The 22,073-nt window shown below is 47.5% G+C and overlaps 1 protein-coding gene across 3 annotated transcripts in view; it reads left to right on the top strand.

Annotated features, from left to right (window-relative positions):
• Positions 1-22,073, top strand: part of TCF7L1 (transcription factor 7 like 1) — a 104,574-nt gene that overhangs the window by 35,581 nt on the left and 46,920 nt on the right. The window lies entirely within an intron of this gene.

The raw sequence follows: 22,073 nt of genomic DNA, 5'->3' as shown, positions 1-22,073 counted from the left end.
TGGAAGAAGAAGAAAGAGGGGTTACCTCCCAGTAACTCGCTCTTTGAGAGTTGCTTCTGTTTGTTGACGCTGCCCACCCACGTCACCCACTTCCCCGTCTGTCTCAGAGCTTTTTTTCATTTCAGGACTCTAGGCTAGGGAGAGGAACTGAGGGAGGCAGAGGGTGTGCTCCCTTACGTAGACAGAGCTGATGATGACACCCTCGCGCGAAAGCGCTCTTGCACCTCCATTGGACGCCATTTTTTATGCTTTGTTCCAGGGTATAAATGCTGAGCCTTCTCTGCTTGAGATTTTCGGTGATACTTGCTGAGGTGCTGGTGGATGTGGATGCTACCAGCTGTGAATTAGACCTGGGCCACAAGTGAAAACTAGCAGAGAGATGTGGGGCCTATATTGGAGTTGGATGGCAGTGGATCCCAACATCCCATCCCATTCGAAACGACCATCAGGACCTTGTCCAAGACACTATACCCTCTGAGGTTGACACGCTTTACAGTTATTGCCCTGGTTCCAGTGGGCCTCATTAGGGAAATTATCGAGACGGCTGTGACAGAGCAGCTTTGGTGGTGCTTGGATTCCTCTGGCATTCTTGCCCCAGTCAGTGTGATTTTTAGGTCAAGGGCTAGCATGGAGAATGCTCTGCTGGTGTTGGTTGATCTTTTCCTCTTGGTGGACGGAGGTCGGGGGTTCATGCTGACTATTAGCTCCATCAGCTCTATGTTTCTACCTCTCCCAAACATGGTGATACAGTGCAGTGACTTAGGCCCAGACCCTCACAGGTATCTAGGTGCCTGACTCCCACTGAGAGTTAAGTATCTCAATCCCTTTGAGGATCTGGGCTTTGGGCACTTAAGCCTGGCTGGGTAAGGACTGCCTGGATAAAACTCAATCCAGAGTGCTTTTTGGTGGAGGAAGCAATGCCTGGGCGTATCCGTGTCACAGATGGGAGGGGATGTGCCTGCCAATAGTTTCAAAGATTTGCAGCTTGGGAGTTTTGTTGGATATGCCAGTGGTGTTGGATTGTCAGGGCTGCAGTTGTTGCCAAAAGTATTTTTATGATCTTGTGGATGTGGCAACACCCTTCCATGGTTACTCAAGGTTTTGGCACCTTCAGGTGGATGAGTGCAATGCACTCTCAATCAGAAACTTTCAGGAGTTGCAGCTAGTGCGGAATTGTTTCATGCAGAGCATATGACACCTTAGCTCTGCACTAGCAGCTGGGTACTAAGGTGTTTTTGTTTTGACCTATAATTACCTAAATGGTTTGGGGCCTAGATCTCTTCAATACATCCGTCTCCATGGCACTTGGAATTTTCAGACCCCTGGAGTTAATGCTCCCTCGCTAAGGAGTGTCGCTTCTTCTTGCATGTAATGACACACGGCTCAATTATCCTCAGTCAAGTCCTCTTGCTTGCCCTTCTTTCATAAACACAGATGGCGCCTTCCGAGTAGGCAGTCCAGATCCAAGCTTTGCCCTTGATCTGGCTCTGTACATCTGCTTGGGCATGTGGGCTCAGAGGTATGGGTGGGAGAGGAGGTTCTTACTCCTAGATTGTTCTGTTGTTATCCAGCTATTGTAGGAATCGAGCAGATATTTTTGCCGTTGGTTTCGGTCTGTTGTGTTGCTGCCAAGGGCCAGATGAACCAATGGCTCAGCTTGGGTTTAAACAATATTGAAGGCTCTAAACCAAGGGTTCTCAACCTAGGGGTCGGGACCCCTCAGGGAGTCACGAGGTTATTACAGCGGGGGTCGTGAACTGTCAGCCTCCACCCCAAACCCCGCTTTGCCTCCAGCATTTATAATGGTGTTAAATATATAAAATATATATAAAAAAGTGTTTTTAATGTATACGGGGGGGGGGTCGCACTCAGAGGCTTGCCGTGTGAAAGGGTTCCCCCCTTCCCCTGTGCTTTCTGTGTCCCAGGACAAGGGATGTTACAGCGAAGAGGCTCTATTGCCCAGTGAATCTGGAAAACCTTCCTAAAGGAAGGACTATGGCTGTCTCTTTTGAGAGGGGGAGGAAAAGGCTTTCTGGGGCATGCGGCTTCCAGATCTGTTTCTGTAAGAGGCGCCTGAAATACGATGCAAATTGCTGTGTTGGGCAGAGTAAGGGTTTTAAAAAGCACTGCCTCACACTAGTGCACCTTGCGCAAATATCTTACCAAACCTTGTGAAACTGGGTGTACCTCTGGGTTTTCCTTTCTCCTGAGAATAGTCGTAACTAAACAGACGTTTTCTTTTTTCTCACTAGCCACCTCCTGTTTTCCAGTTCTTTCAGTGGCATCCATTAGCCCAAGCTAACCAGGGTGGGACGGGGGAAGGTTTGGTGTAGTATAGACATTATATGAACAACATACCCTCATATCTCAATGTCTGTACTTTGACCCATCAAACTTTTACCCCCAATCGGGGAGATTGCAAATTATGTATTCCTTACGCCACCCAATCTTAAACCGAACTTCGCATCCCTGGATAATCTGTACGTTATCCCTGATAACCAGAAACTTCTATGCTTAAACTCTGTACCATTCACTTTTTTTAAAACATCGTCTTAATAAAATTTTCAGTGTGAGACCTTCAAAGTTCTACAGGAAATGGGGCTGATGGGTCCTCAGAGTCTGCCCAAACCACTGCAATGCCTCAGGATATCTGGGGGAAGGGGCTTCTTTGCTGCCAGAGTGGACATCTTAACAAGCCAAGGTCCTGATGACTTGTGGTCATTTAAGATCCCATGGTGCTTTACGCAAATAGAGTAGGGTGTGCTTATGACATCAGGTTTTTCCAGAGTAATTCATTGTAATATCAGAATCTAGTGCTTCTGACATCACTGAAAGATATGAGTGGAAAGAGAACGCTGTTTTAAGAGGGAGACTGTTCTGTTTACCCCAAATATCTTGATGATCGAGTTAAATTCAGACTGGAAAAAGAGGTGCATATTTTTTAACAGTGAGGGTAATGAACCATTGGAACAACTTAGCCAGCAATGTGGTGGATTTTCCATCCTTTGAAGTCTTTAAATCAGGATTGGGTGTCTCTTTCTAGAAGAGAAGCTCTAGCTTAAGCAGGAGTTATGGGTTTGATACAGGAATCACTGGGTGAGAGTCTCTGGACAATGCTCTGCAAGAGGTCAGCCTAGATGATCATATGGTCCCTTCTGGCCTTAAACCTATGAATCTATGGAACAGAAATGATGGGAAAAGAAATCTAAACCTGTATGTAAGTTTAAACAAATAATTGACCAAAAATCCATTAAAGCTGGCTGGAATGTAGCAGCTGGTTTTCAAAGCCCCAAATGAGTTGACCCAACTCTGTACTCTGGAGCTAAAATGCAGCTGCCATAAATTGGTCAGAGGACTGCTGTGAATGGCTCAAGGTAGACAGGGCTGCTGGTATTTGGAAACCACATAGACCAACGGATTAGGACAAAAAGCTCCCATCTTTAGGTATTAGATTAGAGGAATGTTTTGGCGAGACCAAGATAAATGACTGTTCTCCTCACAACAGGAGCAAGGTGCATCCCTGCAGGAGTATTCGATGCGACCTGTGGAAGTAAATCAAGCCCTTCTTCTGTCCTGCTGGGAAATACTTGATCATAGCCACATGTTGTAGTTGATCATTTGAGGCTGGCAAGGCCTCTTCTGCCTGTATGAAGTCCTAGTGCTTCAGCCCTTGACATTTTGCAGAGAAAATCTTAGTCTTGTTGGATAACAATGTACCACACATTTCAGCAGTTGCTGCTGAACATCTGGATGAGATTACTTGGTTGGAAAGAGGGGGGACGGGTGCAGTGATTTATAGATTGTTTCTTTGGCTGTAAATCCCAGCTGTAATTGGGACTTCTCCGTCCCTAATTGTTTGCAGAAAAGAGTGAAACTCAATGGCTCTTAATTCATAGCTAGGGCCTAAGCCCAGCCTGTGGGGAGGGGGGGAAGGCTAGTTGCTAGGACACCAAGGCCTTTGTTTTGGTCCCAGCTCTATAGTGTATTTAAGGCCCTGTATACATTTCTATGCATTGTTAATGTAATTTGTTCAGGCAGTAAACGGCCAAGTCCAGCTGAAGGAATCTGATACTCATAACAGAAACACCAGAGGCCAGGTTTTTGTGGTCAAATTAGGGTTCTGAGGCCTAGCTAGAGAATGAAATGTTTGAAGTGGGCGATTTCTGTTTTGTGCTCATTCCCAGAGTCAGCTTTTGGGGCAATCGTTCTGCACACAGTCCTATGCTGGGAGATGGATCTCCCTAAAACGGAGAGCTTGCAAGAGATGAATGGAGAGTTACTCAAACAAAGGGAGGGTGAGGTGTCTTCTCTTCCCCCCTCCTCCCCCCCCCCGCCATATTGACGTTGATCCCAAAGAGGCTATGTGACATTTACATCTCTTGGTGCTTCGTTGATCCATGTTAAATAGCTTGCTTGGGGGAGGGTTACTCGGTCCATCTGCTTGCAGGCTTGAAGAAATGTTTTAAAATGTGAATAGATGTATGTTCTTTCCCCATGTTCATCAGCAGTTGAGTTTTGTAGTGAATATACAAACGAGAACACAATTATACCCCACAATGTGTTCAGAAGGATAGCATAGTCAGGCATCACTTTAACAAGCTTTAGATTTCCATGTGTGTTTATCCATGTTTCCTCCTCCCAAAATAAAATCTTTGCTCACCAAAATTGAGCCCGACAATCTGTTATGCTGAGTGAATTGCCATGTTTTGAAGGTTGTTGGAAGGCTGATGTTACTTCATGAGACTTGTATAGTGATTTGGGTTTTATGCAAAAACTCATATTTCAAAGTTCACTACTCAAACCGTGAGAGCAAATGGGGTCACCACTTGCTTAAGTGTGAACGTGGGGTTTATGCGAGCAATTCAGGCAGCCAACGTTGACAGTGTATGTCTGTGAGTGGTCCTAATGTGTGAAATAAAGATGGTAGACAAGAACGTTAGGGTTGCCCAGAGCTTTGAGGCACTGAAATGGGGCGGTTCGTTTGTGAATGTGCCCTGGCATGTATTCACCACAAAGAGGTGCAGAAAGCACCACACATTGTAGTTGTGGATTAAGTCAACAAAGACGGTAACCTCCCATTGTGAACTGCCATTGCTATGGCTAGGGAAGGGAGTTATATCAGCCGAACAATCTCTTGAATCGTTTGTTGTATTGCATGGAACTGACTGGAAGACAACAATTCAGTTTTGTGACAACTTTTGAGGTTTTGAAATTTATTTTCATTCTTCATTGGAAAAGCAATGCCTCCAAAATGTTTTGGCTTTGATGAAAACACATTTAATGAAAAATGCCCTACCTAGCTATAGTGCTGACCTTACTCTGTAAAACTAAGTAGGTCCCTGTTTTAGTGATTCTACAAAATGGAGGAACTGTGCCACATATTCTTGAGAGTCATCTACTGTCCATGTATCTATTTACATTTAATACATGGTAACAGACTAATTTCAATTCTATTCTATAATAGGCTCTTTGACCACCCTCCTCACTGGAGCATCTGAGCACCTTCCAGTCATGCATTAAGCAATATGACTAATATCTGTCGCCTGGTTTGTTCATTCTTTCATCCTTTCCCTGTGGAAGAATTGTGTGTGCAATGGAAGTGTTTTGTTTGAACAGGGTTTTTTTTGTTTTAATTTCAGTTGTTGTATATGTCCACGTTGTTGTGTGTGGATGTCAGACAAGTGTGCTTGCGTTTGGAGCAGGAGGCTTGCGTTGGTCCTTAGTTCCTGTGCGAGTTTGTTCCACCATCTGGGACCAGCCCCAGAGGACTCTCAGTCTTCTGCACAGACAAGCTTTATTCTTGTGGTAGAAAGTTCCTCTGGGCCTGAGGAGCAGAGTTGTCAACCTCCGTCATGGTCCCAGAGCTTTCGTCTCTATGCTGAGTTCAGCCCATTGAGCACCTTGACGATGAGGTGCATTATTGTCTCAATATCCTCTGAGAAGCTAGTGTAGAAAATGGAGAGCGGGTTAGATGTGCACATGGTAGCTGGTGTTGCTGAGGGGATGTATTGCAGCATTCCTTATTAGTTGGAGTTTCTTAAGGACCGATGGCTTCATCGGTATAGTGCATCACTGTAGTCCAGGCAGGAGGTGACGAAGGCTTGTACAGGTTAAGTCGTGTTAGCCAGGATGGGGTTGGGCGTATGTCTACACTGCAATAAAAAACCTGTGGCACTGGGTTAGCTGTCTCAGGCTGAAGCCCAGGTTCTGAGATCCACGCCCCAGCCACAGCTGTGCCGCAGGTCTTTTGTTGCAGTGTAGACGTACTCTGAGTCTCCCAGACAATTAGAAATGGTAGCAAGTGTTACTCGCCCTTGCTGCTACATGAGAGCTTAACTGTAGTATAATTATAGAGTCTCTGAAATTACTAAGTAACTTCGCTGCTCTTCCACTTTGTGTGGTTGTATTTCGAGTCCCTTCTCCTGCCGTTTGCCCTCTGGAGATTTCTGTGCTGCTGGCTTTTTTGGCATCACCTTTGCCAGCTCCTGAGGATAGATGAACTTCTGTCACACTCGCTGCCAAACTCCCCTGCTTCCCTTCCATGTTGGGGTGGGAGGGTCTCACTTGGGTTGTCCCTCAAGACTAGTTCTTCCTTGGTTGTTCTTAGGAAACCACAGTTGCAACAGTAGAGGTTTCATAGAATCATAGAATATCAGGGTTGGAAGGGACCCCAGAAGGTCATCTAGTCCAACCCCCTGCTCGAAGCAGGACCAATTCCCAGTTAAATCATCCCAGACAGGGCTTTGTCAAGCCTGACCTTAAAAACCTCTAAGGAAGGAGATTCTACCACCTCCCTAGGTAACGCATTCCAGTGTTTCACCACCCTCTTAGTGAAAAAGTTTTTCCTAATATCCAATCTAAACCTCCCCCACTGCAACTTGAGACCATTACTCCTCGTTCTGTCATCTGCTACCATTGAGAACAGTCTAGAGCCATCCTCTTTGGAACCCCCTCTCAGGTAGTTGAAAGCAGCTATCAAATCCCCCCTCATTCTTCTCTTCTGCAGGCTAAACAATCCCAGCTCCCTCAGCCTCTCCTCATAAGTCATGTGTTCTAGACCCCTAATCATTTTTGTTGCCCTTCGCTGGACTCTCTCCAATTTATCCACATCCTTCTTGTAGTGTGGGGCCCAAAACTGGACACAGTACTCCAGATGAGGCCTCACCAATGTCGAATAGAGGGTAACGATCACGTCCCTCGATCTGCTCGCTATGCCCCTACTTATACATCCCAAAATGCCATTGGCCTTCTTGGCAACAAGGGCACACTGCTGACTCATATCCAGCTTCTCGTCCACTGTCACCCCTAGGTCCTTTTCTGCAGAACTGCTGCCTAGCCATTCGGTCCCTAGTCTGTAGCGGTGCATTGGGTTCTTCCGTCCTAAGTGCAGGACCCTGCACTTATCCTTATTGAACCTCATCAGATTTCTTTTGGCCCAATCCTCCAATTTGTCTAGGTCCTTCTGTATCCTATCCCTCCCCTCCAGCGTATCTACCACTCCTCCCAGTTGTATTTCCTTGTATTTCTACCAGGTAGAATTCCTTGTATTTCTACCAGGTAGGCCTTGGTTAGGATGACCAGATGTTGTCCCGATATTTAATCCTTTGTCCCGCGTCCCAATTGATGTACGATTGGGATCCCATTTGTCCCGATGTTCAGGTAAAGAGGCGAGCAGGAGGGAGGCGCCGACTCCATGGGTGCTCTGGAGCTGGAGCACCGAAAGGGAAAAATTAGCGGGTGCTCCGCACCCACTGGCAGTCAAGCTCCCCCACCAGCGTGCCACGTCCCCGCTCCACCCCCTCCCTCCCAGCGCTTCCCGCTGCCTAACGGCTGTTTGGTGGTGCTTAGGCCTTTCCGGGAGGGAGGGGGAGGAGCGGGGACGCAGCACGCTCAGGGAAGGAGGCGGAGAAGAGGCAGGGCAGGGGCGGGGACTTGGGGAAAGGGGGTGGAATGGGGGCGGTGCAGGGGCAGGGAGAGGCGGGGGGGGAAGGCGAGTACCCACCGGGTAGAGGGGAAGTTGGCACCATTGGGCAAGTGACAGGCGGGGGAGGGGGAGGTGAAAAGGCAAGTGGCAGGCAGCGAGGGTGAAGAGGCGGGTGGTGGGTGCGGGACTGAGGAGGGATGCAGCAAGCCATCGGCGGGCCGGGGGATGAGAAAGGGCACGGTGGCGGGGGGGGGGGGGCGAGCAGGGAGGGGGCGGGACCTGGGTGGAGCCTGGGAGGAGTGGGGGTGGACTGTGGGCAAGGCTGACAGCACCCCAGTGTGTCCCGATATTTTACTGCCGTGATCTGGTCACCCTAGCCGTGGTGCTACTCTGCATGCATGCCTTTATTGCGAACCACAAATGTTGAAAAATCATGAGTTGGGCCCCCAAAATTTTAAATGCTGTTTAATTGGTTCAGCTACCTTTCCCACTCTTACTGGCTTCAAAGGTCTTTTGCTGAAAGCAGGAGAGTCCATGTGTAGTGGGAGATGAGACGCTGCAGTGGGCTGTTGCTTCTGTTTGCAAACTCTGCTGCAAAATGATTGATCTTCAGTAAGCTCATGTGGTACCATATGTGGGCTATTTCCTTTCTAGTTTCTCCCTCAATACATGCATTGCTTGCCTCTCTCTGAAGACCACTGCCCTGTTGCTTGTGTCCGTCCACTTTTATCTTTCTTTGTGGTGCAAATTTTCCTCTGCTTCCAATGCCTTCAGTTTTTGTTGCTGTTTTTTTGCTTGCACGCTGCCGTGGTAGATAAAATAACAAGTTGAAGTTCCACCTTTGACTGTCACAGCATATGGCTTTTTGCTTCATTATCTTTGGTGCGTAAAACTATTGGAGCTGTAATAAATGTCACGTGTTAGTATGCCAGATTTGCATGAAGAGGCTAACTGGGACAGCCTCTTTGCAATTGCATACCGATAATTTCATTTTCATTTGATCAGACATATCAAAAATATACCTCTCCTAGATTATATTGCGTTTAGGCACAAAGTATTTTCCTTAAAACATCTAACATTTTAGTTGCATCTCTTTCTTCATCTGTTAGCTAACTAGGAAGAATCTCCAGTTTTCACAGGGATCCTTGTGTGTTTGCATCACAACAGGGAGTGAGATGTGCTCACAGCCATGGCTGAAGTGACCCAATGCCTCAGGTCAGCCACAGCAAAAAATTAAAGCAGTAAAAACTCGTTCACTTCTAGCAAACCGTGTTAAGAACTGTTGTAAAGAGCTGCACAAAAAGGGGAATGCACAGAGCACTACAAGAAGATGTTGTATTCGTCCTGCAAAACCTAGGAACTGTGCTACGTATTCTTGAGCACCATCTACTGGCACCATATCTATTTACATATATGCAGACATCTTCTGTGACTGCAGGCAAACAGCGCTGGCCTGTGCTCCTCATGCCCTTCCAAAGTGTGAGAAGTTACTGCCCTGAACTCAGATGTTGACAAACCAGGAAATGTGGCATTACAGTGACACTTCGCACTCAACACAACCAGGCACCCTTAACTCTGCCCTCTTTGATCCCTGCCCTAAGAAGTTCCTCAGGGAGATCTCTGTGCCTCTGTCAGTCTCCAGTAAGATCTCTCCAGCTCCATGGTGCTGCACAGAGCATAGCCTGTTGGACTGTGTGACTAGGAGAGCTGATCTGGAGCTGTGCTGAGCATAGAGACAATGGCAGGTTTGTTTAGGAAGGAGAGGCGCTGTTCTATCCCAGGGGGTGTGGCTCTGCTGGGTGCAAAGTGTGTTAACACTGTTTCCTCAATTGCCATCCTTTGAGTTCTGGGAATTAAACTCTCGCGTTTGGGAAGGGTCTGGGGAGTGAAGGACAGTGCTGAGTGCTTGTATAACCTTCCCTGTACAGTAATTATGTTTTTAGGGGGTGGGTTTTCCTTGTTTCTTTTTAGGAGGTGGGGGCATGACTGAGGGGCAGCTGTGGGTGGAAGTCAGGCTGTGGAGAAGATCCCTGGATTTCACTCAGGGGACACCACTGGAGGAAAAGGGGATCTCAGCACATCCGTGCGTTTTAGACGGGCTCTTGGTGCCAGATATTGGATGAGCTTTGGGGCAGTTTGAGTGCCAGACTCTAGAGCATACGTCATTGCAGGACAGGCTCTTCTCTCGGGAACCGCCCAGATTTGCACCACTTGCTACCATGGTTCACCTACCGACAATTGTCCACCAGTCAGGCTCTGCAAGTACATTTTAGAACATTTTGTTAATTAAAAATTGATCCTCGTGACCAAATGAGGTCATGAGGTCAGAAACCTCACGACCAAACAAACTGCCCAAACTGTACTCTAGGTCCTTAGCTGGAATATTAGATTTCAAGCTGGTCTGAATGTTGCATCTTTACCCCAGACCAAAAGACCTCAAATCTTGCACCACAGACTCTACCTTGGGTCCTCGGCTGACTCCTGTTCTGCTAACTATGGGGTTCTCACATCTTCCTCTGAAGCATCTGGTGCTGCCACTGTCAGAGACCGGATACGGAGCGAGATGGACCTTGGGTCTGTTCCACTCTGGAAATTCCTATGTTCCTAGCAATTTTCAGGCCTATCTGAGTAGGAGTGTGGATTTTAGAGCACTTTGAAAACCTGTCTCTTTGTCCGACCGTGCCATTCCTCCATAGTTCTACTTCATGGTGATTGTTTTGTAATGGAATTTCCTACTCTTTTGAAAGGAAAAATAAAGGAACAAAGATACATCTCATGGAACAAGACAAGATTCCTTCACAGCCATACCTCCTTCCGTATGCACCTTCACAGATCATATTCCATAATCCCTTGCCTATTAAAATGAAATTTCACACCACTTCCTTATGCATATGTGCCCAGCTAGTGAAATCCTGAAGCATGATCTGATTGCGTGGAGATTTTTCTCCCTGGTTCTATGCACCAGCATGGGTCATGCTGACAGAATACAGGGAGATGATTAGTTTTGTTGTTTATAATAATTCCATGCATATGCTCATAGTTACATTTTAAATCATATAGCTCTACCATACCCATTCTGATTTCCTCCAGGCATTGAAAGGGATAGCTACAAACCAGGGACTGTGGCCCTGATCCACAAAGCACTTAAGCGTGTGCATTTATCTTTATTATTTGTGTTGCAGTAGCACACAAGAGCCCTAGTTGTAGACCAGGACCCCATAGTGCCAGGTGCTGTACAAACACAGAACAAAAAGATGGTCCCAGTGCCAAAGAGCTTACCTTCAATGGGACTTAGCTTGATTTCAGTAGGACTAATGTTAGGTATGTGCTTAACCACTTTGCTGGATCATGGCTTATGTCACTGACAAATGTCAGGGTTTTACTCCCTCCCTCTGAGATGCTAAACTGTTTTTATTTTTAATTTAAAAAAAAAACAACACCTTTTCCCCCTACTCCTTCCATGCTTGAATCCTTTCCTGATGAAACTTCCAGGAAGAGATCACACTCTGGCTGAGAGCCGTTGTGCCAAAGTCAGCAGAAAAGGGATCGCTTGGAGTAAGCTTTATGCAAACTAAGTTGATGCTTTAGAATGGAAAGTCTTAGGCAGCCTTAATTCTTGGTGTCACTTTGTTTGTGTCATATAAAATAAACTTGTTGCCTTGAAATCACATTTCTGTTGCTCCAGAGATTCCCTGCTGGTTCTGTCAAACCTTATCTTTGCCTGTGGACTCACAATGGAATTCAGCCAGGGGGAAAGTGGACTTGTTCAAATGCAAAACCATTGTGAACCTTGGGGCTTGTCAATAAGCACACCCCTTTCAAGCCAGATTTGCACAGCTTTGAGTCGCTTTGTGAAAGCTCAGCAAAGGAAAGGGAATGGCAGTCCTTCGGGATACCCCTGGGGTGGAGATAGGAGGCTGTAGGGTTTGGAATCTCTCAGGAAGGCAGGGATGTGGATGATTGACAGAGGCGATTGAATCAGGCAGTCAAATCTCTCCAGCAAAGCAGGTGAGAGGAAATGAATGTGGGAGGGGAGTGGTCTGGGGTTGGGTGGGGCATAGGGGACACAGTCTCTGCAATCTGTCTGGGGAGGTGAGTTTGGGGAATGGTGGCCTGAGGTAAAGGATCTGGGGATGACATAGGCTCTCCAGAAAGGGGTGGGTTGTATGGTCTGGGGTTTCCCTCGGGGAAGTGGGGAAGGTATATGAATGATCGAGGATCACCCTTTTTGGGAGGGGAGGTGACGGTGGGGACAAGGGTTCTCTCTGGGGCACGGGGGCAGCTGCAGGCTCTAGGATTTATCCTGCTGCCGAATGCCAAGATGAGGCGAGTCTGACTCCCCCGACCTCTTCCAGAACTGATTCTGTTCAGTGCTAATTCCCCGACAGCGATTTTAATCAACTCCATTAAACTCTCCCCGTCTAGTGTCTTGTGCTCCAGAAACAGCCCTGCGGAGTTTTGAGTAATAGCTCAATTGTGTGTAAGTGGCTGTGAAGAGCCCTCTGTGCACTGTATGAATAGGCCACATATCCATGGAAACCAGAGCAGGCCGGCCGGCTGGCCTTTGACCCACTTGTTGCCACCACCCTGGTATGCCTGGATTTGCAGCCCCGGTGTTCGGTCTCATTCCCTTTTCCCATGGGGGCGAGAGGCCCAACTGCCTTTCAGGAGCTTCCCAAGGCTCTGTGTTGCATGCAGGAGTAACAGCCTGTGTGTTGTGGCTAGCTGGAGTTTGCTTTGGCCTTGGGCTGCAGCATTTCTCTGCCATGCTGTCAGGTCTGCTGGGTCGCATGGCAATGCTGTGGCTTGCAGCTCTGATCAGAGGGGTTGGCAATGGGTGAGTTAGTACTAGGACGCTATCCGATGGTCCAGGGACATCTACATCAAACACCTCACTGGCCACCGACCGTACCAGGAGGCATGAGGCGGAACGACATCATGCATCAACTACGGGAAAGGGACCGAGAGACTTTTTCCATTGGACCATATGAACTGGAACCATAAACTCACTGAACATTAAATCTCACCAAATGAGGGTAAATCCATCCTCATCATCGTATCCACTCATTATACTCCACATCTGAACATAGCCGTTATGAACAACATACCCTCATATCTCAATATCTGTACTTTGACCCGTTAACCTTTAACCCCCAATTGGGGATATTGCAGATTATGTATTCCTTATGCCATCCAATCCTAAACCGAACTTCACACCCCTTGATATTCTGTACGTTATTCCCTAATCAGCAGAAACTTCTATGCTTAAACTCTGTACTGTTTTCTTTTTCTTTTAATCAAATTTGTAAATCGGTACTAGAGGGCAACGTATGTGTGCTGTGGGGGAGGAGAGGGTGTGGGACTGCTTGGGTGTGTGAATAATGCACTGCAAGCTACAAGAACTGTTCAAAATAATAATAAAGTTTAGGTTGAAGAGAAAAACCCCTGCACCTGACCCAACCCAAGGGAAAATACAGGTTCTTCACGGCTTTCTGAGTAAAACTAGAAGGGGGAATGAATATGGGGCAAGGGTCTGTTCCCTCTGTGACAGAACACTTGGGGGTGGGATGCACACCTAGTTCCTTGAGAACTTAGCGATATGGGCATATCTATTTTAAATAAATACATTCTGCTCCCCTTCAATCTCAGGCATTGTCTAGACTAGGTGTGGTGTTAGCATGTGTTATCTAAAATCTAGGCTCCCCCTCTAGACTTAGGCCTTGGCCACGTGGGAAAGTGTGACAAGTTAAGCTAATATAGTTATACTGGTATAACCGCCCATGTGGTGGACACTCCTTAATTCCTATGTAAGAGAGGCTTTTGGGGATTTAGCTTAATCCCCTTCCCAATTTACATAAATTAAACCAAAAAAGGCACTGTAATGGCTTGTCTACACTACACAGGCTATAGCAGCATCTCTGCAGCGCTGTATCTACGCTGCCCTAACCCACAATGTAGATGCAGGTTAGGTGTAGACAGGGCCTTATACTAGAATCCTTGTGGCCACAAGGGGTTATACTGGTATAACCATAGAGGTTTACATTCCCAACTTTGGCTTATGCCAGTATAATTCTCCCATGGAGACAAGCCCTTAAACTCATCCAGCCTTGTATATGCTAAAGACCGTGTCTTTGTTAGACTTTTCAGCTGTGTTTGTTAGCCAGTGTTAGCAGAAATGTGCTAACAACACTCCTTGTGAGCCAGAGAAGGACTGCCTCTGAAGTGCAACTTTTCAGCACTCTTTGGCTGCTCAGGAACATGGGCGACTTTACTTTTGCCTTGGAATCTCTCATTCCTGTGGACGTGGTCCAGTTGGGAGAAGTTTTCCCTTTTTCGGTTTGCTTGGGTTTTTTTAAAGTCAGATTCTTGGTTTGTGGCGTAGGGACCTGGGGGCAGAATCTCTTGCTGGAGCTGTAGAGGGTGTAAAACAATCACAGTTAGCTTGTGTTTGCAAAAGAAAAGAGAAAACCCTGTGTTCTGTCATTGTTACATCCCAAATAAACTGCAGACCGTGCCTGAGTGCTGAGCCCTCCAGGAATATGGGAATGTTTAGCAGAGATCCGACTGGATCTGGTGTAGCTCTCTGGCTTGGAGTAGTTGGGGTGGGGGAGGGGGAATGGGTGACCTGTCAGTTAATTTCACAGCTGTGTAAACAGACAAAGGAAAGAAGAGGCTTCTGGTGGCGGTGGGGTGGGGTGGGAGAGCCCATGAATAATGGGTGTGGGGCGGGGGGGGGGGGAGGTGAGTGGGGACTGGGGACAGGTTTTCCAGCCAGTTCAGACTTGTCAGTGTGGGGTTTGTAATCTCTAGGAATCTGGCAAGACATGGGAAGGCAGCTGGTGTATGAAGTGAGCCTGTTAGTTATGTACCTTCTCCTTTGAAAACATGCTGCCTAGGGGCTAAGACTTGTTTTCTGTTTCTGTCCAAACTCCCCCACCCCTGCCTGAGGGGACAGTTGGTGCTTATTTCTCTTTTTCTTCTCCTCTTCTCCCTCCCTTCTGTTCCTTTTGCCTCCCTTGTCCCTAATTCTATAGACAGTCAAACCTGCAAACCTGACACTGCTCACAGAACAAACAAACCCTGATCTCCCCCACTGCTCAGCAGTGTCTGTCACAGTACAAATGGGGATGTCCTTTGAAAGTAGGGTTCTCCTTTAACACTTCTCCTGTCCATCAACAACTGCAATTCCTCTGACAGGCAGCTCTAATCTTGCTTCTAGACTTGCTCTCACCTAGCCCATTGGTTATTGCAGAATCACAGAAATGTATGGCTTGAAGGGACCTCGAGAGGTCACCTAGCCAGCGCCCTGCACTGAGGTAGGACCAAGTAAACCTAGACCATCCCTGACAGGTGTTTTGTCTTAAAAACCTCTCTTGATAACCAATTCCAATACTTAATTATCTTCGTAGTTAGAAAATATTGCCTAATACCTAATCTAAATCTCCCTTGCTGTAGATCAAGCCCATTACTACTTGTCCTACCTTCCATGGCTGCGGAGAGGAATTGATCTGAGTCCTCTGTATAACGTCCCTTTACATACTTGAAGACTGTTATCAGCCCCTTCAATCTTCTTTTCTCAGGAATAAAATATGCCTAGCTGTTTTTTAACTGTTCCTTAGAGGTCAGCTTTTCTAAACCTATTATCATTTTCTTGCTCTCCTCTGGTCTCTCCAGTTTGTCCACATCCAAGCCTCCCTTATCAATCCTCTGCTAGGCTCCCAAGCCTCTGTCATGTAACTCTCATAAGAGAGATGCTCGTGAGGTCCCTCCACATGGGGAAGGTCTAAGGTAGCCCGTGAGTGAAGCCTCTAGTATTGCCCCACTCTAGGTTTGCTTGCACTAGACACACTACAAATGTTGTGCTTTCCTCCAGATTCAGCGAAGGTGGATTTGAGATGTGGGGGAGCCCGCAGGTAAAGCACAAAGGTTTGGGGCGTGTCCACAAACTGGTAATCGCTTTAATGAGGTGAAAAAAAGTCTAGTAGAGACAAGTCCAGTCAGTCAGGGGATGCTCTCCTGCCCACCAGCACTCAGCTTTGTCCCCAGCTTGCCGTGCAAACAACAGTGATCTTATCCTCCGCTCTTCTGGATAGCCCCAAAAGGGACCCTCTGCTGTCCCCAGTAGATTCAGTGATTTATCCTTTTAGCAGTAAAGGGCTAATCAGCAAGGCAGTGCCCTTCCCTCCCCACAGACCAGCTAATACATCTTTAAACATGACTCTCTTGGGGAAAAATTTTCTAAAGCACGTAAAGTGACTTGGGCGCCTACTGCCTAGTCTACACTCAAATGTTGTACCACTTTAACTCTAGGAATATGGTTACACTGGTATAACGCACCCTGCTGTGGATGCAGTTATAATAGCGTAGAGGTGCGTTGGGCAGGTCTACACTAGAAAATTAGATCGACCCAGCTATGTTGCTCAGGGATGTGAAAAATCCACCCCCCTGAGCAATGTAGTTAAGTCGACTTAAGTCCTCGTCTGGACAGTGTTAGGTTGATGGAAGGGCACAGCTGCGCCATTGTAGCACTTCTGGTGAAGACACTCTAAACCGACAGGAGAGAGCTTTCCCTGTGGCTTAATTACTCCACCTCCCACAAGAGGTGACAGCTATGTTGGCGGGAGATGCTCTCCCGCTGACCTAGTGCTCTCTACAACGGCGCTTAGATCGGTACGATTTACGTCGCTCAGGGTGTAGAGTATTCACACCCCTGAGCGACGTAAATGATACCAAAGTAAGTTCTAGTGTGGACAAGATCTGAGTCATAGTTAAGCTGACCTAAGCCCCCATATAGACACCGCTAGGTCAACCTAAGAGTTCTTCCATCGATCTAGCTACCGCCTCTCAAGGGGGGTGGATTTACTACCGCATTGGTAGGGGGTTTTCCTTCGCTGTAGCAAATGTCTACACTACAGTGCTACAACAGCATAACTGTAGCACTAGTGGTGTTACATAGCCTGTGTATAGCCCAGACCTTGCTCTACTCAGTGCGATTAGGCTCCTGAGTGTCTGAGTGAAGTCTTACTCTCTATCTACGCTAGGTGCTTATGTGGTATTTAACAACATGTTAATTAAAGTGTGCGAGTTGCTGTGGTTTCTAGCACACTTCATTTTCCCAGTGTAGACATACTCTTTGTGACTGTAAAGCACCCAGATTCCAGAATTCATATACTGCAAATATAAGGAATAGAACAGCCAGGGCCTTTGGTTGGAGACTTGGGACTTTATCCTTCTCAACTGGCGGCAACAGGGTTAATTTTAGAAATTTTCAAAGTGGGACTAACCCCTATAAATGGGAAATATGATGGGGCTAAATGCCTCAAGGTTCTGTATCTGAGCTGGATTTGGTTAGTATTTTTACTCATCATCTGGAAAGTGGGGGTGAGCAGTGAGGTGGAAACATTTACAGATGGCACAGAGTTAAGTATTCAGATTAGTCAAATCCAGAGAGGACTGTGAGGAATTTCACCTGGCTTTGTTAGGTCCCTCTGAATGGGCAGTGTAATGGCACGTGAAATTTAGTGCTGACAAGTGCAAGACCAGGAAGTGCTGTCATTGCTATCAGATAAATGTTCTTTGTTTTCTCTGACTTCTCTGTTTCTTCTGTCCCCACTTTCCCATGCCACTCACCTTTCCTTCTTCCCCTTTTCCTATCACTCTAGGCACAGCCAGCCTTAAACATGAACAACCGAAGAATAGCTGCATTAAAAAGTAGTCATGGAGGGAGTGTCTGTCTTTCTAATCTATCTCCATAGTCTCTAGGAGGCATCACAGACGTTGTATGAGGTTCGCTGGCTCTGTCCCAAATGGCAAAATCTCTCCGCCCTCCCTCAATTTATCCGATACCCTACGTGGGCTCCGTGGTGCCTGTCTTTCTGGAGGATGGTGCGGGATATTTAGTAGCTCGCTTGGAAGGGCCTGTGAAAAGAGATGGGGCTTCTGCTGTGTTCTAATAGTGGTCAAGGTTCAGTCACATCCTGCTGTCTGGCGTTAAGGAGTTCCAGAGCCCTCTACCAAGAACGTTTTCAGTTCTCGTGGTCCCTGTTGCTTGTAGTTGCTGTGGCGTGGCCAGGAATAAGCAGTCAGTGAGAGAGCTCGATCTCATTCTGTTAAGAGCTTTGAGAATTGTCTGCAGCACCTCGAACTCTGTCTGAAAGCGGCCAAAGAGTCAGTGCAGAGCACCATTGCTCTAGGAGTTGAACCCGTGGCGATATTCACAGCTGGTCCCTGGCAGACCATGTTGCAGAAGTCTAGTCTAGAAGTAACTAAGGTTGAAGCATTTTGGTCAGCTCTGTGGCAGAGAGCAGGGGAAGCAGGCGTTTGCTAAGCAGGCATTTTTAGCTACTTGAGCAATTTTGGTGTCAAGCAGGAACAGTGACAAAGCCAGTAGCAAAAGCTGTGCTGCCCTGTGCATTTGCGGGATGGCTCTTGGGATTCACTTTCTTTCAGGCGCTCAGTGTTTATTCTTAGCTACCAGTTGTTTTCCTTTGATTTAGTTCTGGTGGTTCAGACCACGCTGCCAGGGAGACCACGTGAGTAACCAGCATGGTGAGCGTTGCCAGGAGATACACTAACAGTCAATCCACAGCCATGTCTGTCAGCGCGTAGCCAAAGCGTCCTGTAGCTGAACAAACCATATCAGCTAACCACACACCACAGAAATCTCCACCAACGACCAAAGGAATTATATGGACAAAAGTATGCAATGAAAAACCTAAAGGAACACCAAAAATCCCAACATAGAAAACCAGACTGAGATGTCCCTAAACAAACGGTTCAGCCAAACCACACATGACATCAACCTCGCATCTAAAGGTCAACACAATCCCTAACCGTGTGAGAGAAAACTGCAGCTCAAAAGAAGTGGAAGCAAGGTACGTGGTAGGGAGTTGACTATCGAAACAGAAGGAAAGTAAGGGAGCTCTTCCAACCTGAACAATGGCGCCTCACTCCACAGGAACCTGAAGGAGCATGGGATGCTGAGGAACTACAGACCAGGGCTTCCTCAGAAGAACAAGTCATAGATTTATGGCCAAAGGGGACCACCAGATCACCTTGTCTGATCTCCTGTATAGCACAAGCCACCGACACTACCCAGCACCCTCACACTAAACCCATTTACAACCCTCAGGAGACTAAACTACTCTGTCACAGGCAGAGAACAGGAGGGAAAGGAGAAACTGATACAAGCTGCAGTCTCAGTAGACACCTGCTCTTCTGGCAAACCTGGAAAGTGGCAGGGACGATCTCTGTCTGAGTTTGTGCAGTGCTCAGCTCACTGAGCTCCTGATCTGATGGGGGGCCTGTGGGATGCTAACCAATAATAACAGCCAAAAGCTGCCAGGTGTGAGGGATTGCGGGTCTCAACCGTGGGTCCCCAGCACTGCTCAGACTGCGGCCGCCATGGGTGGCTCACTGGAATCAGAGGACTAGCAGAGCTCTAGCTCATTTAGGGCTCCACCTATGAAGCTCCAGATTGTGGGAGACGTCTGGCCCTACCGACTGGCACAGGAATTTGTCCGAGCAGCTAGGTGAATCCCTGGCTGGCTGTCATTTAGAGCCTTGCCTACTTGTCTGACTCCTGAACCCTGCATTCCAGCCTCTTCCTACCCTCCCTGTTCCAGATCGTCCTCCGCTCCTGCTCCTCCACCCTACTCCTATCTCTGATTCTAGCTTCGACTCCTGACTCCAGCTCATCCTCTGGCTCTGGCTTCCAACCCTTGGCTTGACTCCTGACTCCATCTCCAGCTCTGATCCCTTGGCTCTGGTCCCTGGCACTCGATGCTACCCATTAGGCTTCACCGCCCACACCTTTGTCCTCACACCGGTCCAGAAAGCGAAAATCTCAGCAGAACATTTCGCGGTCTTATATGCAGGAACCAACCCCTAAATCTTATGGCACAGTTTGAACAAGACAAATACAATTGGAGGACACCCATTAAGGACCATCCAGCAGCTCAAACTGAAGAAATCAAGTGGCCCAGACAATACATCAGAGGAAATTAAAATTCAACAAAGAACACATCCATGAAACCCTCTTAAAACTACAGATACAGGCTGGTTACGTGGTTACCTAGAATATGTAATTAGTGGGGATGTTTTTAGTCAGAACATGCATAGATGGCTTTTTGACCCAATGCTACTCAGCTGGTTAGAATCCCTGACTATGGATGCTGCCAGCAAGATAGTAAGTGGCACTAGACCATGATCCACTAAGGAGGAGGAACTCCCCTAAACTGGGATGTGGAGGCAAAAGGTGCAAATTTTTAGGTTCAGTCTAAAGTCAAAGTACAAGGTGTCATAGATCCACAGGGTCAGTGCTATGCCACAGCTTTGCAACAGCCTCGAGGAGGAATCCCTTCAGGGTGCCAGATCCCCATGGGTCTCACTCTTCCAGCCCAGGATAGGCCATGTGGCCTCTTTTGTTTGAACCTCTGGGGCTCCAGCATTCCTGCGTCACACCGTGAGCTCTGTTCAGCGAGTCCAGCTGAGGAACTCCTGGTGGAGACGTGTACGCTCTTCGGGGATTAATGCGCCTCACCCAGCATTTGCAGGGACCTTCCAACCGCGTTGTCCAAGCAGGCGGGTTCATTAATCACCGGGAACACAGCATAGGAGGTCCGTACGTTAGCACAGAGAACTGAAAGTTAAAGCATAGACCATTCTGGTCAGCCCAGAGCCCAGCCAAGCTGTGGTGAACCCCATTGTTCAAGCTTTGTCTCTCTCTGACCTTCATCAGATCCCTGCAGGTGAGAGCCCCGACTCCTTCCAGCAGCCAGCTCTTACTCCTCACACCTCTCCAGTCCTTTGTTCTCACACTGGGGTCTTTGCTCAGCTTCCCTCCTGAGAGGTGGGGAAATCCATGCGTCATTGGACCTTACGTTGTCTCTCTGGCCCCCTTTGTTGTGTTGGTTTCAGACCCCTCCTTAATGACTCTTCATTCCACCCAAACAGGGAGGTGACACCTACTCTGCCCTGAGAGCAAACTTAATCCCTCCCCCCGCCCCACACTGGATACTAAATGCACTGTATAGGGGAAATCGAGGCACACACCGGCTTCATAAAAAATACTACAAAAATCCCACTTTGTCACACTAGAGGCATCACTGTATCTTTCCCCTCATTACGGCTTTGTGTGTATGATACAATCCTTGCAAACTAGGACCTTTCTCCAGTACCTTGATGACAATACAGTCCAGAAAGCTATTTTACATCCAGGTTTTATGCCAAGTGAAGAGAAAACAAAATTTTGTCTCGCGGAGTGGAAAAGAGGGCTAATAGATTAAAAGTGTTAAAAATACACGAAATGCTTCCCAGTGTTACTTCTCACTAGGCAATTGCCCTGGGGACGTTATCCAATGGCAAATGAGAGTAAGATGTCCACAAGGCGATCTCTGTGTTGGAAAGTTGTTCCCGCTGTGGAAGAGCCAGAGAAGTTCCTGCTTTTAAGGCATTGGCTAAAGTCTGTCTAGCATCTTGTGTTGGGATAAAGACTTCACTCTGTTCCTGTGTGTGGAAGGGGCAGGAAATCCGGCCGATAAAGTTCCTAATTGGGCATTAACAAATCCTGTAGCGTGTCCATCCACCCCAAGTTTGCAGTGAGCTCTTCCTCCCTGCAAGAGCCTGGCTTGCCAGTGGCAGAGTGATTATTACAGCGCAGGGCAGACCGAGGGTTGTTCTCTGCATCCTATTGTTCAAGAGCAGGATTGCAGGGCCACAGGACTGTTGTTTGAATTGGTGAGTGTTAATCCCCAGCCAGGGGGAAGCTGTCTGGCGAATGGCAGGTTAATGTGCAGACAGTGGGGTGCATTGTGCCGTGTGTGTGGTGCAACAGCATGTGGGCAGAGAAATGGTTAAAATCCTATTCATCACCCTCCCCTTGGGGAGGGGAGCGTTGGGGGTGGTAACGAGCAACCAGGGCCTGTTCTAATCTCTCTGGAATGTAACTAGTTTGAAACTTTTATAGCTTCAATATGCCATTAACTCATTTTTGCACATGGCTGTACAGTGAGTGTCTGTCTGAGAGGCACTGTCTCTTGCTCGGAGGGGAGTTCACTTTTCCACATTGCCACTGAACCATTAGCTAGATCCCCCTCTTTGTATATTTTGAGAGGGCCCCCCCCTTCCCCTAGCCTCCCCCCCACCGGCC

The sequence above is a fragment of the Caretta caretta genome, chromosome 26 (assembly GCF_965140235.1).
Source record: "Caretta caretta isolate rCarCar2 chromosome 26, rCarCar1.hap1, whole genome shotgun sequence".
NCBI classification, from domain to species: domain Eukaryota; kingdom Metazoa; phylum Chordata; order Testudines; family Cheloniidae; genus Caretta; species Caretta caretta.
The sequence above is the reverse complement of the archived record's forward strand: the minus strand, read 5'-3'. Positions and strand labels throughout refer to the sequence as shown.